The 21,212-nt window shown below is 40.7% G+C and overlaps 1 protein-coding gene across 1 annotated transcript in view; it reads left to right on the top strand.

Moving 5' to 3' along the window:
* The first annotated feature begins 1,129 nt into the window (after positions 1-1,129).
* IL16 (interleukin 16) overlaps positions 1,130-21,212 on the top strand; it is an 83,399-nt gene continuing 63,316 nt past the window's right edge. Inside the window, exons 1-2 of the mRNA XM_019533701.1 lie at positions 1,130-1,218; positions 16,693-16,746. The gene's annotated coding sequence lies outside the window, so the exon portion shown is untranslated. The remainder of the gene's footprint in view (positions 1,219-16,692; positions 16,747-21,212) is intronic.

The raw sequence follows: 21,212 nt of genomic DNA, 5'->3' as shown, positions 1-21,212 counted from the left end.
TGTTTGCAGTCTGACTTTGCTATAATGTCCAATGGCAGCGAGTTCCAGAAGTTTAATTAGTAACAATACTTTGAACTTCTATCGCAGCCAACTGTCCCCCCTTCTCTGGATCTTTTCTTCTTCCCATGTCTTTTCTTTTTCAGACACGGTCTATAACTTATTTAAATGAGATCCACATTGTCATCTGAATTACTATTGTGTGTTAGTTCTGCAACAGGGCATGATTTAGCCTTCTTGTTGCTGCAGTGAAACTTTTGAAGCTTTCTAAAAGTGTTTGCAGTTAATAATTTCCCTCTGCCCCACACCAGTTATGCTATGCATGAATATTAATTGATTATGCCACGTTAGGCGGCAACAGAATTTTGTCTTGAAGTGCTACTGATTTTAAACAGTCTTCCACTTTGGGACTAGTGAATAACTCCCACAGGAGACCCACACTGGACTTGACACAACATACAGAAACACCAACACAAATTCCTGTTTTCTACGAAATAAACTTACAAGGATTTGGGGACCAGCGATTTGCGCTGCATAGTATGTGTATGCAATCTTTTTCTGGAGGCAGTTATTTTTCAGAACAGACAGAGCATTCATTCATCACAAAGAGAATTAAGGAAAAGTTGATTTATACTAAACATTAGGCCCCTCACACAACTGTAAACTGTTTAGTTTCAGAGGTTAAGCATTATTTAAGACCAGCTAGTGAGTGAAGGTTTTTTTTGTTCAGTTCTTCTAACCTGTAATGAAGCCTAGATTTTTTGCAATAACACAAGGCTCATATTGTAAATAGAGATGTTAATTCAGAAGTGGCATTACAAACAATAGCAGTTTATCTGCATCCATGAGAAGCTATATATGCTGCATTTTTCAGTTACTGTGTGACACAGATCATATTTATATGCTAGGAGAGAGCAATTTTCTAAATTAACTGAGTAATTCACTAAGTGCAATTCTCCTGAGTAACTTCTATGAAGTGAGTATTCATCAGCTGGTGTTATTTAACCTAACACACAACAGGACACTTGGCTAGGAAAGGCTTTCTGGGGGTGGGATGAAGGAAGAAGGGAGTAAGGAAAGCAGGGAGGAGCCACTCAAAAAGACTCCTTCAAGAATACACGATGCACAAATTGAAGGGGCTCAGAGTAACTGAACATCACAGGACTATCAGCTACATGGGCAAAAACCCAGGAAGACACTGAACTTCACAGCTTAATGGAGGTAAGGCCATTTCCCATGAAGGAATAAACTGTTATTTTTTTCTGGTACATCAATTAGAAGCCTCTTCATCTTTTGTGTCAGACCAGGAGATTTTTAGTGTTTTAACTTCCTTTCTTCCTCTCCCTTAGAGAGTGTGTCTCATACATTAAAAGCAGCATGACACATTGTTCATCATTAATTAAATAGTTAATTGTCCATTAATAATCGCTTACAATCATAGAGCTCCTACCATCCCACAGGATCCCAAGGTCATAAATCAGTCGGCTGTGGAATAAAAATTAACTCTGGTTATAAACCTGATGTAATTACTGATGCCTGCAGACTAAAGGATAATCAAACTTGCACATAATAAATTAGAATCAGTGGTTTCAGTAAGCAAAGAAAACAAATCATCAAGTGAGGTAAATGAGATCCATCAAAAAGATGGCATGCATCACTTCATTTTGCCAGCTACTCTGTTCCAATACCTAAAAATATTTACTCAAACCGAGATTTACCTACTCAAAGGTACAGGCTTTGGAAGCACACAAATGCAGTTAGGGAAGAACTGCAGTGAACTATATTTCAGTTCAACTGATTGCAGGACCTTTAGCTGTAACACAGTGCATTTCTCTGCTATAACAGTTCTAACACAATACATTTGAACATTGCAGGTTTGGGGTGCAAATTGTAGAGAGCAGAATAAATGCCCAGGCAAACTCTCTTCAGGGCCACAATGGTTATAGACATCCTATTTATACACTGCTTAGGGCAATGGGCCTCAACATGATTATGGCCTTTAAGTGCCACTGCAATATAAATGTTAAATTATAATAATAGTAGTAGCAGCAGCAGCATCAATGTGGTAGCCTGCAATTATCAATGTATATTTGGCCAATGCTGGATTGTAACGGCTTCTTGGGGGCTACAGGCATCATTAGACTACCAGAGAAGCTTGAGTTGCCAAGGCTGTAATATACATCTATTATTAAAGTCAAATCAGTTGCTGTCTCAGAGGGATGAGGAAGCTGTGTATCTGTCTTTTCAGAATACACTTGAAATGAATCTGGGAAAGACAGATCACTAAGCCTAATGACAATACTAAGCAAATTAGCAGAAAAAAATAATTAAGAATGGAGATGAAAAAGGTTTCAGTAAATAGGGTATGATGAACTATGCAGGCGCTGCAAATTCCTTCTTTTCAGATCATATGGGGCCATTAATGATCATCTACTTTGAACTCATCAGTAACACAAGCCTCAGTCTCACATGGTTCTTCGTGCAGTAAAGCCATACCTTCAGTTTAGAATAAAGCATGTCTTGTATGAAGTCCTTTAGTCTTGATTTAAAGATTTCAAACCATGAAGAACCCACCAGACAATCTGAAGTAAATTGTTAGTAATTAATTCACATGCATCGTTAAAACAGAGTATTTCTAATCTGAATTTTTCTAGGTCTAGGCCTGAGTATGACTGGGGAGGAGTTTAAACCCTGACCCTGGTCTGCAGAGACCCCAGCCAGGGTCTGCCTGGAGGCGGAGGGGGGATGCATCCCCTGTCAGGGGTTCCCAGCCCTCCCACCCCTGCTCACTCACTGGCTGGTGGCAGGAGCATAGTTGGGGCCAGACCCTGGTAGCCTAAGGAGAAGCAGGGGTTTAATCCTCCCATTGCACCAATAGGCTCCACGCATGCACCCACGGCCAAGGTGGCCACACACCAGTAGCCTGAGGGAAGGGGGATTTAATCCCCTCCATTGCAGGCAGCAGTGTCGGGGGCTGCTGGGGTCTGGTCCCACCCCTGCTCCTGCCACTAGAGCAGCGAGGGGGTGGGGGGCTGGGGTTGCCTGAACACAAGGTCCATAAACCAGTTTGACCTCAGTTGGTTAAGTCTGATGCTACTTCCAACCAGGATTATCTCAAACCGGTTTGGGCCATTTTGAAACTGGTTTATGTGTACTGAACTTATGTTCTGTTACAGGTTTTAACCAGTTTCTGATCACTTAAACCGGTTTATGTGTAACTTCTGTCCCTAGCTTTATAGATTGTGACCTAATCACCTCATAACCTTCAGTTGGATAAACTAAATAGAAGGAGTTTTTTCTGTCTCACATGGCAAAAGGAGCCTTTAGACCCCTCATTGTTTTTTTCTGAACCTTTCCCAATTTGCTAGGATTCATTTTAAACTGTGACCACTAAAAGTGGCCTCAGGTGTCTAGTCATGGTCTAACTAATGCCTGGTCCAATGATAACATCACACTCCTATTTCTACTTGATAGTTTCCTTGCTTATGTATTTCTCTCTCTGCTAAAGGAAAAGGTCCTGCTCCAGCTTACTGGAGTTCTTTGGAAGAGTCCATAGAGTAATGGATAAAGGCAAATGAGTAGGTACAATCTTTCTGTAGTTTCTGAAAGCCTTTGATAGTCCTGCAACTGGAATATTTAGGAATCAGAATAACTATGAGTTGAGAAAAAATATTATTATGGACAAGAAAATGGTTAACTATTAGGAAATGAGGAGTAAAACTAAACGGTTATTTTCAGCAGGAAAAGATTCCAGTATGTGGATGTCCCAGAAACTGGTCCACTTAACTGGAAAATAGGGTGGGATAGTATGACAGAAACCTTTCTATATGATGCAAAGTTATTTAAGGAAGGATTAAAAAAAGATTTAAAGGGAGGGACTGGGCAAGAAGATGGCAGTTGAAATTTAATGTAGGTACATGTGCAGTAATGCATATTGGGAAGAACAATTTGAACTACTTATATACACTGATGGTTTCTAAATTAACCACCCAAGAAAAAGACCTAGGCGTTACCGTGGACAGCTCAATGGAAATTTCTGCTCAGTGCACACCAATGGTCAAAAGAAGTAAATAAGATGTTAGACTATATTAAATATGGGATGGAGAATAATCCAGAAAATATTGTAATACTGTTAAATTAAACAATATTTTTATATACCTCATTTAAAGATCAGCTTGTGTTGGTCACATCTAAGAAAAGATGTAGCAGAAACAGGAATGGTTGGAAAATAAAAATGATTAGCGCCATGAACAAACATTTATACTGGGAGAGATTTAAAAAATATGCCAAAATCTGAGACACTCAGTTAAACTCACTTTTAAAATAAGCTCCTTAAATGCTCCAACCCTCAGATGGCCAAGTTTTAAAATGGATATAATGACATTTGTTTCCCTTTTCTGGGGTCCAGTGTAAAGTACATGCAGATTCATAGATGAAAGGTGCAAAAGGAGTGTAGGTTCTTGTGGTAATTGCTTTTAATTCCCATTGATGATAAATTAGAAAAAATAAAAGAGAACATTTTTCATTGGGAAAAAATTAAATGTTTGGGGGTTTTTTTGCCTGTTTCTATATATAGGGCTTTTACTTCTTTTAGGTGTTAATTCTGGCATAAGTTTTCTTAGCTAATTACCACATATGCCAATATTAAACACAGTCTTCCAGATTCTAGCCATGGATATCCACCAAACTTTTTGGTTAGTAAAGTTGATATTTGCTATAAATAGCTGTCATATTAGCAAATTTAATGTTGTTTAGCCTGAGTATAAGTGAAGAAAATGGGAACTCCATCTGTCCAGCCACGGGTAGGTGTGGTTTGAAGCAGTCCTGTTCTCTGCCTAGGAGATTTACTTTTATTACCAGACCTTTCAGTGCCTGGAGGATGTCACAAGGTCCTTCTGCCTGTGAAACCAGGATGGGAAAATATGAACAGAATCAGTTTTATGTAACTTAGAAATGTGTTTAGCATTTGTGTTCTGTGACAGAATGAAGCCAGGTAGAAAGGTTAACCATTTCCTTCGCACAATTTAGTCTGTGGCTCTGGAAGTGCATTCTGTTCCAGGGGATTTGGCAGTGGGTTTGTTCAGAACGTGAATGGACCGGGTCATTTTTTCTACCTATGCATAATAGATTTTAATCACAATGCAATGAAAAAAATGAAAGGTATGCTGTGAAATGGCACATGTGCTCTTCTATCGAGAAGCATATGGAATAATAGTCTGGGCATATGTCCCAGAGCCAGGAACAAGTCACTTCTTAGGAAGACACTTAAACTGACTGTGGCCTTAAGCAAGTCATTTAGGATTAGATCTGCCACTACTTCTACTATGACTCCTTAGGGGAGTAGGTTAAAGTAATGTTCTCCCCACACAATATTAACACTATCTGGACTGTGGTTGGGACACAAGCAGGAAAACAAAGGGCTTGCACATGATAGTCCTGACCCACCAAGCGAGAGGGTAGAAAAAGAGTATGTAGTGGGTGAAGCCATGGCTGATGTGAGAAGCTACTGAGGTACAGAAGGTGAATTAGCACACACCCCTGTCCCTTCAGGAGCTAGGAAGGAGCAGAGCAGCTCTTGTGTGACCTGGACAAAGACTCAGTATAGCCCTTAGATTCTCAATCTTATTCTCCCCCTAGCAGTTACCAAGATTAGTCTGGGAGAACATGAAAAGTCCTAAGATTATACTTAGGACTTTGGAGAGAATCATTATTTTTCCAGCACACACACACACACATGCCAACAAAAAGCAACCAATTATGTAATCACTAAACTGGCTGCATGATTGGCAGTGGGCTAAAAAAAAAGGCAAAACGACCCCTTCCTAACATGGCAGGGTAGCTCTGACTTTCACACCTCCTGTAGCATTATCAGTTTTTATCTTATCTTTCCTTACACAGAGGAAAGTCTCAGCTCTCTTTGTTTGCTTTAGATTGATTTCCACCTCCCCTGGGACAAAACTCTGCTATCCACTACACAGGCTTTATTCACCAAGAGCACCCTCCCAAAGCCCTTATAGACGTTATGAAAGGCGTTTTCACTCACTTGGGTTAAATGAACACAGTGTGTTTTCTTCTTCGTCTTTTTTTTTTTATAAAAAAGTAATAAATGAATCATTTCAGCTTTGGGCTAGTTTAGGTGTTGTAGTTGTAGCATGCAATTACATAAACACAAAAAAGCCAGTTAACCAGTGAGTGGCAGGAATTGGAAGCTCTGAGATGATCTAAAACATTTTAGCACGTTTTCCATATATTAGAGCTTGAAGTAGTTGTGTTTTGCTTTCTTACAACAGAGACAAGTCAGTAAAAGTCCAAAGGAAAGTCTGAGGTTTTACATTTCTGTTTGTGGTACAGGAAAAGGGTTACGATCTCAGTAGTTGATTCAGTGAAATAACATCTCCTTTATACACATCTGCCTAGCAAGTAGGGCGGTAGTTGGAAATACCCAATCTAAAGCATTAAAGATTCGCTGGCAAATAGCAGAGGCATTTTCTCCCGAGGAAAAATTGTTATATTGAGTAGTCACTTTGCATGCTTAGGAGTTACAGTCAAATACCCAAACACTCTGAATTTGCAGAGCATTTATTATTTTGCAAAGTATTTAACACACTGTGAATTGACTCTGCTGCATATTTCACATTCAAGAAGTCATAATAATGGACTCAAGTAAGAAGATGTTTTTTATATTTGACAATGGTAAGTAATATTTTTATACCAAGCTATTTATATTTCATTTATATTGCAGTTTGAGGGGGCAAATCTGTTTCATGTTCAAAGGCTTTTTATTTGAAAATTGAAATGAGGAGAGTAAGTCAGTAAAAGATAAAACTGTAGGTGGTTCTTCCAGCATAAATTTTGTGCTTTTGCCTGTCTGTGCTGTGATGAATATCCTATTTTAAAGTGATATTAGAACTCAGGAGTGAAATAGCTATTTATCATCATTGTGTGGTTAACAGTTTTATGATAAGAAAAACGACTAAGGACAAGCCAGAACTTTCAGATTAGGATCTTCTTCCTTGTCAGCCAGTATTTTCTTAGAAGAACATATTTTAAAGCCAGTATTTCAAGTGTATGGAGGCTTTTATGAGATGGAAGATGTCTTGAACTGTCAAGGCCTCTTCAAGCTTGTAATATTGGGAGGCAAAGAATAAAAATGAAATAAACACAAAAGGATTCATTATGCAAATGTATTTTCCTTAATGGTAATTAATCTGAATATCAGATTTAGAGGAAAGGCATTAAGTCTGGTAACAGAGCTTAGAGGAAAAGGGATGGAGACTCTGGTGAGCTTTCACCAGCATCCAGTTTGTTTTCTAGAAAAAATTCTGAGCCTTGTTTCATTTCAGCCTTGTTGTCTAGCCTACCTTTTGAATGATTTTATTTTCCTTGAGAGAAGCTATGCTGAGAAACACAATCATATTTTAGTCTCCATGGGAACTGGATAGAGCTAGTGTCTAATCATCTCTAAAACATCCATACATTTGTGAACCCTTTAAAAATTAAACATTAATATGATCACCCACTACAGTCTCTGAGTATACTTCCAAGCTACAAGTCCAAATGCACTATTTACTTGAATCACAGCGTGAAGTATCTGATGCAGGAAGTCAGTAAATTGGTCCAGAGTCTCAGCCTCAAATGAGATACATATTTGTTTAGTCATATACTATAAATAAAATCCCCAGGCTTGAATTCTTGCCAAGACTATCCGTGCAGTGTTCACATGGTAGTTTCATTTATTATGAGACTTATTAGCAACTGGTTCAGACTGCATGAACCTAGGAAAAAAACCAGAGTCTAACTAATATATTAACAATGTGCTGTCCACATTGCTAGAGGAGTCTGGTTGTAGAGCTGATGTACCCAGTGCCAGGAGGATCGCCCCTGGTGAAAGGAAGTGCCCTGATGGTGCAAAGTCAAAGTACAGATTCCCAGGGGACCTCTCTATGCTGTCAATGGAGCAGTCATGTCTGCTGCAAAGGAGGTGGGATAAAAAATGTCCCTGGATGTTATTTGACCAGTTTTTTAATGGGTCACAAATGGCTTTAATTTATTTTTCTTTTGACATTAGAACGATGATAGGGTTATATTTCTGTTACTCAAAACACGGGTATAAACTAAACAGCCATGTCCCTAATCTTCAAGAGGAGACTGGACAGGCACCTGGCTGGGGTCTTATGACCCCTGCCACCCCCAGTGCTCCTTCCTGCCCATGGCCAGGGGGTTGGACTCGATGATCTGTCTAGGTCCCTTCCGACTCATGGATTCTATGATTCTAAATTCAGCAGCTCCTTACAGGTATAGAGACACTGGCAGGGAGGGCACTCTGATCTAAGAACTAACTTTGGACCCCAACATTTCTGAGACTGAAATAGGGTTGCTTTGATTTATATTGGAAGGTTAATCCTGCTCACCCTGACCTCTTTTCTTTACTTTTGCACCTCTTCCCTTGTACAGAATCAAGGATAAGACCTAAAATTGATACCTTTTTCAGCACTCTAGTATTATTCCCGACACCTGTACAAGACCATTGTGTACATACTCTACACTTCTTGGGTAGAATCAGCACCTTCCTAGAATTAACGCATAGAATAAACTTAATCTATAACTTAATGGGAATTTTGCCTTACACATTGTGTTACTTTAGGGGGCTGTCTCTAGTTAATATAACAGCAAAACAGGTGTGTAATTGCAGCTAGAGGTCATGCATTTTGTTCTCTCCAAGCCCAGATTTTGTCCCAGCAGAATATGACCCCACCTAATTATCATATCATTTTTTTCACCAGAGGAATTCAAATACTTCCCCAAAGAAGGGCAGTATGCCTGACCTCCTTTCACAGATGGAAAAAACTGACTTATAGACATGTGAAATAATTTGTCCAAGGGCACCACAGTGGTCCAGGTTGAAACTGCAAGTACAGCTCTGAACTCCCAAGCCAGCGTCCTGCCCCAGACCCCGGTTCTTTAGTGGTATCAACAGCAGGTGAAGACATTCAGTTACAGGTCACCCGAGCTTAAATTCATACTGAACCTAACATTGATATTTTAGACATTCTAACAATTCAAGTAGCTTTTTTTTCTGATTATTTTAAGTGCTACCAGATTTAGGATTTCTGGTTGTTCTGTTCTGGCAAGAAATGGACAGAACTGGCAGAGCACTGGTAGAAAAAAAAAATGTCTTAAAACTCCTTGTGGCCTGGTTTCTTAGACACATCAGTCCAGAGAGGCTTTGAATAATGACCCAAGCTTTTTGAGATGCACCAAATCACATGAAACATGTATTTATATTCAGCTTCAAAGAATGTGTTACACAATTCATAGGAAAGCAAACAGCAAATTTAAGGACAGAAAATACAAGGTGATGGGTATTTCATAAAAGCCAATAGGACTGAGGTGCTCAATAGCTATCAAAGTGTGAAGAGGCAACATAGTTAATTGTAGGCAATTCACTATGAGAAAGCAAACCCAGGTGATAGTATTAGTTCCACCACTGTGTCACAATATGACCCGAGGCAGCCAGTTTTTTTAACGGGGGACTCACTTTCTAGGGGTCCCGTGTGAGACAAAGTTTTTAGCTTCTGATTTTTCAGAGCTGGTAAGAGCCTTATGCACTGCTTGACTTTAGGGGAAGTTGTGGATGCTCATTGGTGTAGGAGTCTCTGACTGAACACCCTAAGAAGGGGTGCCCACAGTAAGTGGATCCTTTTGACCTTTTATTTGAAATGATTTGAGTTGCCATATAAATGAATTTGGATTAATTATACCTACTTCCCTGGGTTGTTGTGAAGTTTAACTAATTACTGCCTTTGAAATGTCCAAAGATCTTCAGCTGAAAGATACTTATTATGCAACCATCATAATAATATGGAAAGAATATGCATGCAGTGATAAGGTTCATGCTGTAAAAAAACACAAGATCTTAGAATCATAGAAAATGAGGGTTGGAAGGGACCTCAGGAGGTCAGCTAGTCCAACCCCTGCTCAAAGCAAGACCAGCTCCAACTAGATTGTCCCAGGCAAAGCTTTGTCTAGCCAGGTCTTAAAAACCTCCAAGGATGGAGTTTCTACCACCTCTCTGGGTAACCTGTTCTACTGCTTACTACCCTCCTATTGTGAAAGTTTTTCCCAGTATCTAACCTTATCTTCCTTTTGCAACATAAGACCATGATGATACATACCACTCCTCTCTCTTCATGCAAAAGTCTGTGCAAACTGATCAAGGGCTTTCTGCAGTGCCTTAGAAATTACACTTGGGCTCTGTTGGACCAATGAGAAAACAAATCACTGAACAACTTACCTAGAGGTATGGAGGGTTTGTGATCACTTGAATTCTCTAGCTCCAGACTTGGTACTTCCTGCTAAAAGATCTGCTGCATCTCAGATGGAAACTATTGCCACTGATGCAGGAATCATGGGGTGAAATTTTCTGACTTGAAATCTTGCAAGTCAGTCTCTGCCCAGCCAGTTAAGGAAGTCAGCCAAGTTGATCACAACAGTCCTTTCTTGCCTTATAATCTAGAATCCTATGAAAAAAATGTCCGAAGTCAAGCACTTGCAGCTGAGAACTTCCTGACACTTGCTCCAATATGTTTAAATCTAGGTACAGCCAACTTGAAGCCATCAGGCAATTTCCAGTTATACAAGGCATGGGAAAAAGGCAGACTTTCAGGAGGCAAGGCTCAAAAGTATGTAGGGCTTTAAACATAACATTTCCAACATATTCAGTTTCACTTAGAGACAGATATAAAGCCAATGAAATGTCCAGAGACCACCCTAATAAGCAACTGAGTAGGCATACTACATTCTGCACTTTATTAGGTAGCTGTTTTGTTTGATAGCTCATGTGAAACTGGACAGTCTGTCCCTTTAAGAGATAACAGTTAGCCCTGTTGAGGAAGCCCAGTTGTGGGGTGCTTGGATAAGCAGGGAGTGGCTTGTCAGGACCTTTAAAAGCTCCCAGAAGAATAAGCAGACAAGAGGAGGAAACAAGCTGTGAGTGCAACACTATGCTACAAGAAGGGGCTAGGCTGCTGTGCTGGGGCTAGAGCAAAAGGGGCTCCACTCCTGGTGCGTGGGCAAGAGAAGAAGGATTTGGTTTAGTTTGTTAGCTTATTTGCTTAAAATACTCTGCTTGGCTTTGGAGGACTGGCTGAAGTGCTCCTCAGAAGCCAGCAGGCTAAGCATACACAATGTTGTTTCAAAGTTTCATAGGCCTTTAAGCCAGAGGGACCGTTATGATGATACAACAAGACCCCATTGTTAACTGTAAAGTTGGTGCATTGTGTAGAGACAGACAATGATCTTTGGGTAAATCTGATATTATTAGACCAACTCAAATAGTTAGAAACATTCTTCTTTGCAAGCGTTCGGAGACAGTTATCCTTTGTCAGAGATGGTCCGCGCTCTTCCTGGGTGGAGTAGTAAAGCAGCCAGAGGCCAGCGTATGCAAGAAAGCCAGTCAGTTAAAATGTAAATTGGGTTGGTCACTAGGTGAGAGACATGTCTGGGGGTGGGGGAATGAATATAGCTGTAGTCAAAGGATGGGGTGGGGGGAATGAATATAGCTGGTAAAAAGTGGAGGCTTTACCTGAGTCACGTATGTGTGCTATCCTTTATGATACTGATTGGTGTTGGAAGGGATAAGACTGTAGGAGCTAGCTGATAAGAAAATGAGCCAGTTCTCTGTTGGTGCTTAACAGTGATACCTGCAACACTCAAGAGTTATTCAGAGCAAATAAATACCATCTACTCATACAGCTGCAACAACTTGAGAGATGAAGGAAAGGAGTAGAAATGTGACAAGACTTCAGGATTCATCTAATGCAGAGAAAGAGCAGCTGGACTAAGTTGCTTTGCCTTTGCCAGGCACCGGGGATGACAGGGACTCAGAATTGCTGCTGCTAAACCTTAGCAGCTGAAATAACAACTGCCTCCACAGATGCAGTAAATTCATCTTAGTCAGAGACACTTAAGGAGTAGGAGGTGATTCTTCACTGAAGGGAGGACTAATCAACAATACCAAATTTAAAAATAAAACCCACCAGCAATCTAAACTTAGCAGTATATGCTCCCATAGGGGTTCCATCCAAAGCCTTCTCAAGCCAGTGGGACTCCTTCCATTCATTCCTGTCCACTCTGAGTCAGACCATAAATGAGAAGACTATATAATGGAGATGATTTAAAGGGCAGATTTTGTCACCTGTACTCATACAGATCAATCCCTTTAGCCCTTCAGTTTCTCCATTCATTTCAACTGAAGTACTTGAAAAGTAAGGGAATATGCAATACATATCCAGCCCTAAATCTACAATAAAATGTAAAAAATAGTTTGGTTTGAATGCAACTCTTACACTGTCATCTTAAAAAACACGGAGACCATTTCCATGTGATTTCTATAGCCTGAGTAAGTTCATTTTTCTTTTGCTCTATAGTTTTTCCTGATAAATCATACTTCTTGGCAACTGATAATCCCCCTTTCATTCAACCTAAAGGGCCTTTTATTTCAAGCTTGCAGTTCAGGAGCATATAAATCAAAAGAAAAGCAAAGTTAGTTGAAAAAGGAACATTATGTGACTGGAAGCATGGAATAAAGAGGCAAAGTCATAAAAAAAAATCAGAAAGTCACCGAACAGGGGAGCTCACATAAATTTTTACAGTTCTGGCCCTGCAGTAATTTATATACTTCAGGCTGACCGATTACTTGCTAAATAGGTAGACACAACCTTCAGTAGCAAAAACCAACCAATGCCTATATATTTGGTAAATCGGGACTCACTTTAAGCACTTGTATGTATTGACCAGGCAGACGTTCTTCAGCCACAGCTCCAGCTCCAGCCACTTACACGTGATTCACAAATACAACGCAATCACTTAAAAAGCCCACTTTGTTAAAAGGGTAACATTCGTGCCATGCTACACATACCATAGTAATGCTGTGCCCCCACACAGTCTGTGCTCTCCACACAGTCTCTACTGTAGTTTTCGGTCACATGCATTGGTTAATATGTGCTTTATATAGTTCATGTTCCTCATGTGTTTACTACTTTAATACTAACCAATTCATTTCACCTGCACCATACCTATCGTGCAAAGGCAGACAGAATCTGTCCTGGAGGTATGGTAGAATTACTGTTTGCTAAGTGGACCCTTTTAGTAGCAACCGCTCCTGTGAAAATTCAGTACTCCATAAAAACATGCACTTTGGCTGATGTACCTAAAACACAACAGCAAGTAACAGGAAAGAAAGCTTACCAAGCATATAGAATACTATAGGTGAACACGGTACATTGCAACACTAAATGGGAAGACAAGGTTCTTATCTCCAGGATCACATAGCCTAACTTGGATGAAGGCAAAACAGGTCAAAAGCAAGAAGTCTTTTTGAAGCTGGAAAATCTTTCACAAATGGGCTAAGATCTTTTTACCTGCTGTGACTTCCCGGTTTCAGCTAGGCAGAGGAAAAGAACTGCCATATAGGATTAGTCCAGTGGTCCATCTAATCCTGTATCCTGTTTCCAATTGAGACTATTTCCAGATGCTTCTCAGAAAGGTGGAGAATCTCCGTTATGAGTCCACTGTGATAAAAAAGATGCCTATGTAAGAGGAAGTGTCATTTTACCTCTGTTAGGCAGGGCATTGCTTTTGTTCTGAAGCAGGGGGGGCTGATGTCCCTTATATGTTTTATCTCACCATTAACTTTTATCTATTCCTGATCATATAAACCTCTATTTAAAAAAACAAAACAAAACAATGGCAGGAATTCCCAGGGCTCCTGATTTCAACCTTGATCTACACATCTGTTCCACAGGTTAATTATTTCCTTGCCTTAGTTATTAGTCCGTTCATTCCACTGTATACCCCTAATTTTAGGATTACAAGAAGGGGCTAAGTAAGGGGCCCAAACTACCTTTTCTATACTATTAATTACAGTATAAACCTCTGTCAACCTCCCATCTTACTCATCTTCACTTGATACTGAAAAGCTCTCATTATTTCAACCTCTCCTCTGACAGAATCCCTGCCTCTGATCATTCCCATTGCCCTTTTTCTGCCACAGTTCCTGTGAAATGAAGTAATAAAAACAGGATACACATGTATATAGATTTAAACCAGTCTTATAAGTAATATCAGTCTAAATCTTTACCCCTTCCTGTATACAGTTTAATGACTTGCTTTTTGGATCACTGATACGTTCTGAATAAATGTTACAGTGTAAGAAAGGGATGGAAAATACTGAAAATGTTAGGAGAGAGAAATGTCATGAGAGAACAGCTTCTCTTACAATATTTGTGTTTCTGCCACTGGTTCTGGCAGTGGTCCAAACATTGCTGTTCTTAGCTGTACAAAACTCCCACTGATTTAGAGACCACAGAACTTAACTCATGATCGAGAAGTGTAAAAGCATGTGAAAATAAGAAGGAAGAAAAAAAGATTGTTGAAGTCTTTAAGTTTCACAAAATGTCCCAGTCTGGTCTGACTTGGAGAAATACCTTGAGACTGGTTGGATATTGTATGAATGAGTTCGCCATCCCTAAACAACATTCAGCATCAAGTAACTTTTCCCAGTGATTTTTCATTGCCATGTCTATTGCACTGGACACTGCTTGAACATAGAGCCGGAGCTCTGTATTCAAATACATGTGTCTGTATTCAAGTCTATGTTGCGCCTTATTATGAGGAGGATTTAGGGATCATAGAGCTCATACATTTTGGTCAGAGAATACTTCTTTCCATGAAAACTATTTGCTACCCGTTATTCACTATTCAGTTTACAACTTGTCATTTCTCAAAACAGATGTTCAAACAGCATGATGGAGCTCCATGTTTACTGCCATTCAGTGACTCCAGATCAAAACTATTCCCTTTAGAAGTACATTGAAGTTTTACCCAACTGACAGCCTCCAAACTCAGAGGGAGTTCTTTCTTATTACAAGTGCTTCAAATATGTATTAGCTATGCGTATAATACCTAGAATAAATACGTTGGACAGGAGAGAACTCAGTTGAACTATCCCATTTTAGTATGTCCTCCCTCTAGGGATGGAAGTTCCTATCTACATGGAACAGATTTGATATAGAAGTTACTGATAGACAATAAATACAGTACTATTTCAGAGTACTATATTAAGTTCAGATCATATTTCTCTCTCTTCTGCGAAAGCATCTGATGAAGTAGACTGATGGGTACAAAAGCTTATGCCTCTCTGAACAAATCAGTCTCTAGGATACCACCCTGTCCTGCCTTCTGCCTCTCTTCTGTGATTAAATTTACTGTTAGACTGATTGTGCTGAAATCATCTTCAGTTTTTATCCACAGAACAAGCAATAGGCAACAGTAGTGTGAGCTTCTCAGTACTTCTCACCAGTGCACACGAAGGGGCCACTTTTAGGGGTCTAAGCACAATCCATGCTTCTGTTAAATTGTACTGGAACAGCTACTACTAATGTTTTTTTTTTGAGTCAAAAAGAGCACTGTGACCGACAAATACGACTTGCTATTTAAAATCTGCATTAAATAAATAACACAGCCATTGTTTCAAGGTCAGGTCTCTGTGCCATGGGCCCTGTCACTTGTGGTATGACCCTAGTTTATGCCCATCTTAAACTGAAAACAACTGGAGAGACCCAGCAATAAGGAATGAATGGTTTCAGGGCAGAATTGTGACTTCTTACTGCAATATTACACTGTAGGTCACAGCATAGGATGGGAAAGCAGACTCTGCAAGGTGGCTGGGGCAGGTTTGGGGATGGGGCAGAGACTTAGCTCCTCTTCTGTTGGGAGTACAAGGAGAATTAAGCGGGGAAATTGGGATTCAGTGGTGATATCTACACTGTTCTTGTGGTTCCTCTAAGAATGCTGGCAAGGCGCCTGCCCTGCCAAACAACTCCTGCTCTGCATGAGTTAAGCCCAGAAACAAAACAGTGAAGTCACTGAGACCGCTTGCCACTGCTCTCAAGTGTGCTGGAGACAGAGGACTGAAAGCAGCAGTGGAAGTGGCTTCACCATCTCGTTTATAGGTTTGGCACATTGAAAGAAGGAGGGCAAGATACGGTTCTTAGTGGGGCTCTCAGGAATGTCACAAAATCAGGAGAGACATACCCAGAGACATAAGGACACTGGCTCTTATTCCAGCTAGTCTATGAAGTCATAATTTAGCCTGTGATTAAAAAATACTTGGAGAGTTAGTAAATAGAAATAGCCATGTTACTTCACAGTGGCTCCTGTTGTTGGTCATATTTGGACCAACAACAGGCTTTGCTTCTGGAAAGGAAATGGCCTATAAAATTCCTATTGCCTTAAGAATTAAAATATCTGTTGAAAATGGCAAGAAACATGTTGGCCAAGCTGGCTGCAACAGGAAATCCTGTATTTGATTAGTTAGGTTCTCCTTCTCCATCAGTAGGTATAACATGCCCAAAGCCTTTACCTCCAGAAACTGTTCAACACCCTTGGAGAGTTATGGGTAAAAAAATGAATGACAAAATATCTTTGAAAATCTTTCTTCCCTGGGACAGTTGGAAGCTAGTCAGTTAGTCCTCCCAAACACTGCTTCTCATTGGTTTTGTTTATCTATCCTTGCTGACATTTTGTTCAATTAGGAAACAATAGCCTTGTTCCAATGTACTGAACAGAGTTACTGAAAGTAAATCATGTGACAGTGAGGGTGTGTTTTCAATTATTCGCTCTGATTTTTGCCAGGCCTATGAAGAAAAACAGTCTTCTGCAGGAATCAGGTTTTTCTGCTTCACTTGTGTAAGTTCCTTTTATTCTTTTATTATTATTATTTTACAATTACTTTGTGTTTTCTCACAGGAAAGTCAGTTCTCCAAATGACCTTGCTCTTTACCCCCAAAATAGTTCTTTCTATGGGTTTGTTCTTCCATTTGTGATCATTTGGTGTTTATGGTAAATATGAAAGGAAAAAACAGAGGAACAAAGCAGATAGAGATCACAGGATCTAGATTAAAGTGGGATGCTAGATAACATGCAGTTAATGCTAAGTAGCATAAATAGCATCTTCTTGCTGGTGAAGAATAGGTCTGACTTTTCCACTCTTCCATTAGCAGCAGAACAATCCCATTCGATCTGGGAGCTACACCAAATTATTTACGTCCTGTAAATGCTGGGTTTAATATCCAACCAAAAATTTGAACCAAATGGGCACTACTCAAATTATGCATATTGTTTACAGAAGACAGATTGAGTTAGGGCTTTTTTAACATAAAGCTGGAAAAATAAAACTTGAAAAACGAAGGAACATTTGGTTTGAATTACAAACCACAGACAACTTCCATAAGGAGTACTAGAGGTACAGGAATGGCAAGAGAATCTGACAAGCAGCGGGTGCAACCGGGAAAAGATGAATGGGTTGGAGAATTGACTTTGAAGTAATTGGTCTTGCCCACAATATATTGAATTAAATTTGGTAGAAAGCAATGAATCATAAAGCTCTTCCATAGCACTTGTGTTGCTGTTTTCTAAAATGAAGTTTCTGGACATTTACACATTAGGAAGCTTATGGACTACATTTTTTTTGCCTCGGTCTTTATTTTTGTTTCACTTATGCAGCCATGAATCAATACCTATGGAAGTCGGTTGGGAGTTGGGGTATGAACCAGCACTTAGAGTAATGGAATGGAAATCATCAAGTCCTTTGGTTTACTGTCAACTCAGGCATTGACTGACTTTGTGATAAGGCTTGCTTATGGCTGATTTTGGTCTTGAAGAACCAAGGCTGCTCAGGGGGTATAAGTCCTTGCTGCAGCAGTGTCTATGTGGTACAGAAAGGAGATGCTGTTTCTGTGTACTGTAGAAGCAGGCGCAGACTTCCTTGGGAGGTGCTGAGAGGAACAGGCATAAAGCAACTTTTCCTTTACTCGTTCTAGGGGAAAGACAGGCAAGCTTTATCCAGTCTTACCTTAACACAGGTCAGACACAGGCCCCTTCTGAGGCATTTAGTCTAGTCTTGAAATGCTTCCCCTCATGCTCAGAGGCTGCAGGAAGCTGGACAATAACTATTTGTTTTCTGTGCATGGTAGTATAGGAAAGAGGCTTCTGCTGCCCTCTCCATCCTTGCTCCCTGGTGGGCTCTCTTCTGGGCTAAGTACAGACCATAGAGCTATGCAAAGCTTTGGTCTTTGATTCAATCTGGCGGAGATTCGGCCCGATTTGGCAGCTGAATCTCCGAATCTGAATGGAATCAGAGGACCCTTTAATCTCTCTGAATTGAATTGGAACCTTCCAAATCGATTCGGAAAGATTCGGCAATTCAGACATAGACACAGCTTTAAATGTTTTTCTACATACCTCTCGGTAGCAGGGGCTCTGAATGCTGCGATGCTGGAGTCCATTGAGTGTCCCACAGAAGTGCGGGGGGCTCACCAGTGCACTCAGAAGCAGACCTGGAAGTGGACCAGAAACACTTTTGGTCCACTTCTGGGTCCATCAGAGAGTGCATGGGGGACTCCTTCAGCTCAGTGACTGGTGCCTCCTGGGTCTGGGGGGGCACCGGGGGTCCCTCCTATGGCCAGTTGCTGAGCCAGGGAGTGCAGGGAGCCCCCTTGCATGCTCCCTGGTGGAGTACTTCCGGTCCACTTCTGGGTTCACTGCCAAGCACGTGGAGGGCCCTCCCTCCTGCCGCACGTCTGTGGGATGCTCCATCCGCCCCATCATTGCAGTGTTCATGAGCTGTGCTGGTACCTTGAGATATGTAGAAAAAACATTTAAAGCCGTGTCTATGGCCAAATTGCTGATTCTCTGAATCAGCATCAAATCTTAAGATTTGGATTCAGATTCAGCTGAATCGAATCAGGGACAGTGATCTGAATCAACTAATCGAATCACTGCCCCTCATTCGGGCCGAATCTGAATTGAATAGGACCCATTTTGCACACCCCTAACAGACAGTCAAAAAGCCTGAGGCTGATTTGATTTGATCTTCGAAGGTTAGTCTTAGCTGCGAAGATTGAACTGATAAGGAAGTGAACAGACATTCAATTTTGATTCTGGAAATGCAGCCACATGCCTGCAATGGTTCAGGCTAGAAGTTGGGGGGCACTAGCGATGCCAGGGTGCTGTGAGTTAACTTGAGTCTGGAGGGGATCTGGGATCAGATAAGCCTGACACATCTATCCAGGTTTACCTTAAACTGGTTTTGGCCATTTTGAATGTGGTTTGAATGTGGTTTATGTGCACTGAACTTCTGTTGTGTTACAGATTTGAACTGGTTTCTGATCACTGGTTTATGTATAATTTCTGTCCCTAGCCCTGGAGTGCCACATTTTGGCCATGAATTTCCATGTGCCTCAGGCTGCCCATTTGCCCACTCTCAGGATGCGAGACTTAGTACTTGTAATGCCAGAACCCTGGAATGGAAGGTGTTATTCTGCTCTGAAATCTCCCACAGCACAAGACTATTTGGACCAGGATGTCTAGGTTAGGCCTTTCTCTATCACTGTTGTTATTACTGTGGGAGTTCCTGGAAGTAGTGGTTTGGAACTGTACGGGCCACCAATCCCATTTCAAAAGCCTTTAAAGTCTGGAGGCAGGTTACAGTGTGTATTCCATAAGCTCATTATATTAGTGTGGCAGGTCTGATTGACTGCTTCCTGTCCAGATGTCGAGGAGATGAACATGCCTCTTTTTCTTCAGAAGCATGCGTGATTCCCCTGGCCCTATCAATCATACTGTTCATGCCAGCCCACTTTCTGTTCTTTCTTCTTTTCTAATGGTCCACATTTAGTCCTTCCTTCCTTTCCAGCTTTTTCAAGCTGACAGGAATGTAACATTGCTCCTGACCTTTTCCAGGTTCATTTCTTAACAAGTTAGGTTCTTACAGAGATTTGTCATGTCAAAAAAAAATAAAAAGGCAACTAGGTTGGGGTCTGCAGACAGGGTTGGAAATAAATTAATCCAATAAAGAAAACATCTAATTTAACAAAAAAGAAGAAGAGAGAGCAAAAGAAAAAAGAAAGGTCCTTTGCATACATATGGGCCTTAATGTTAAATTAATGCAAATTTTCCATTAAAAGAATCAGGAACTTCAGGCACATGATCCTGAATTTGATCAACATGCACATTTCAGTTAGGCTCTGAGAGCTATTATGCTATGATGATAAAACATATTGTGGTGTATCTTAAAATCCTTCACAAACCAGAGGCATGATCAGCATCGTGATCCTCATCTTGCGGAAGGGGAAAATGAAGCACAGGGAGATGAAGTGACTTGCTCCAAGTCCTTAAAAAAGTGAATGTGAGATCCTGTCCACACAATATCATCTCCTCCTGTCTTTCTGTATCTATGCACATAGGTTTAAATATCTTTGTTCATTCTGGCTTAGGTAAATAACTGAATACTACATATCTTGTTTGGGGGTGGGGAAAGGTTAAGTAGAAGGAAACCTTGGGAAAAATTTTAAGCATATGCATCAATTACAGTCAAATTTGCAAGTGCTTTCCTAAATCAAAACCTAAAAAACATAAGACCTTTCTGCTTTGGGTCATTATATAGGAGTCAGAGTTTGACACAGCATTCTTTGTTAAAACTGCCCATAGATACAGTTTTATGGGAACCAGAATTTCTCCTCCTGCAGAGCCCTTCAATATCAGAACAAAAACTCAGATCTGTGAATTTTTATCATGGCTGTCTTCTTTCCTTGCACTCACATATTTGTCGGTATCCATGGATGGGTCTAGAATGTAGGGCTCATTGGAATGAGGTAAAAACAAGCTGTAGGGCTGTGAAACAGGAGTTTCATTACCAGGAGCAGCTAATAGGGGAATTGCAGAACAAAAGATAGTTGGATTGGTGGAACATCAAGCCCATTAAAGAATATAGAGTCTTTAACACCTGCAAAATGAAGACTTTAGAGGGATCAAGTAGATTACAAGGAGCCCTGAAGTCAATTGACTCCATCAGCACTGCCTGATGTGTGCAAAAATGGGCCCTACTCGATTTGGATATGGCCTGAATTAGGAACTACTTCTGGTCCACTTCCGGATCTGTCAGGGAGCGTGTGTGTGTGTGGGGGGCCCTTGTGACCCCCCTGTCTCAGCGATCAGCCACAGGGGGGCCCAGGCCCCCCCCCGATCCAGAAGGCACGAGTTGTTGAGCCAGGGGGCACTCCCCGGTGAACCCAGAAGTGGACCAGAACTGCTTCTGGTCCACTTCCGCGTCTGCTGCCAAGCATGCTAGGGAGCCCCCCATGCTTCTGTTGGAT

This window comes from Crocodylus porosus, unplaced genomic scaffold (genome assembly GCF_001723895.1).
Source record: "Crocodylus porosus isolate Cpor-Errol unplaced genomic scaffold, CroPor_comp1, whole genome shotgun sequence".
NCBI lineage: Eukaryota > Metazoa > Chordata > Crocodylia > Crocodylidae > Crocodylus > Crocodylus porosus.
Note: the sequence above shows the minus strand (reverse complement) of the source record. Positions and strands in the feature narration are given on the sequence as shown.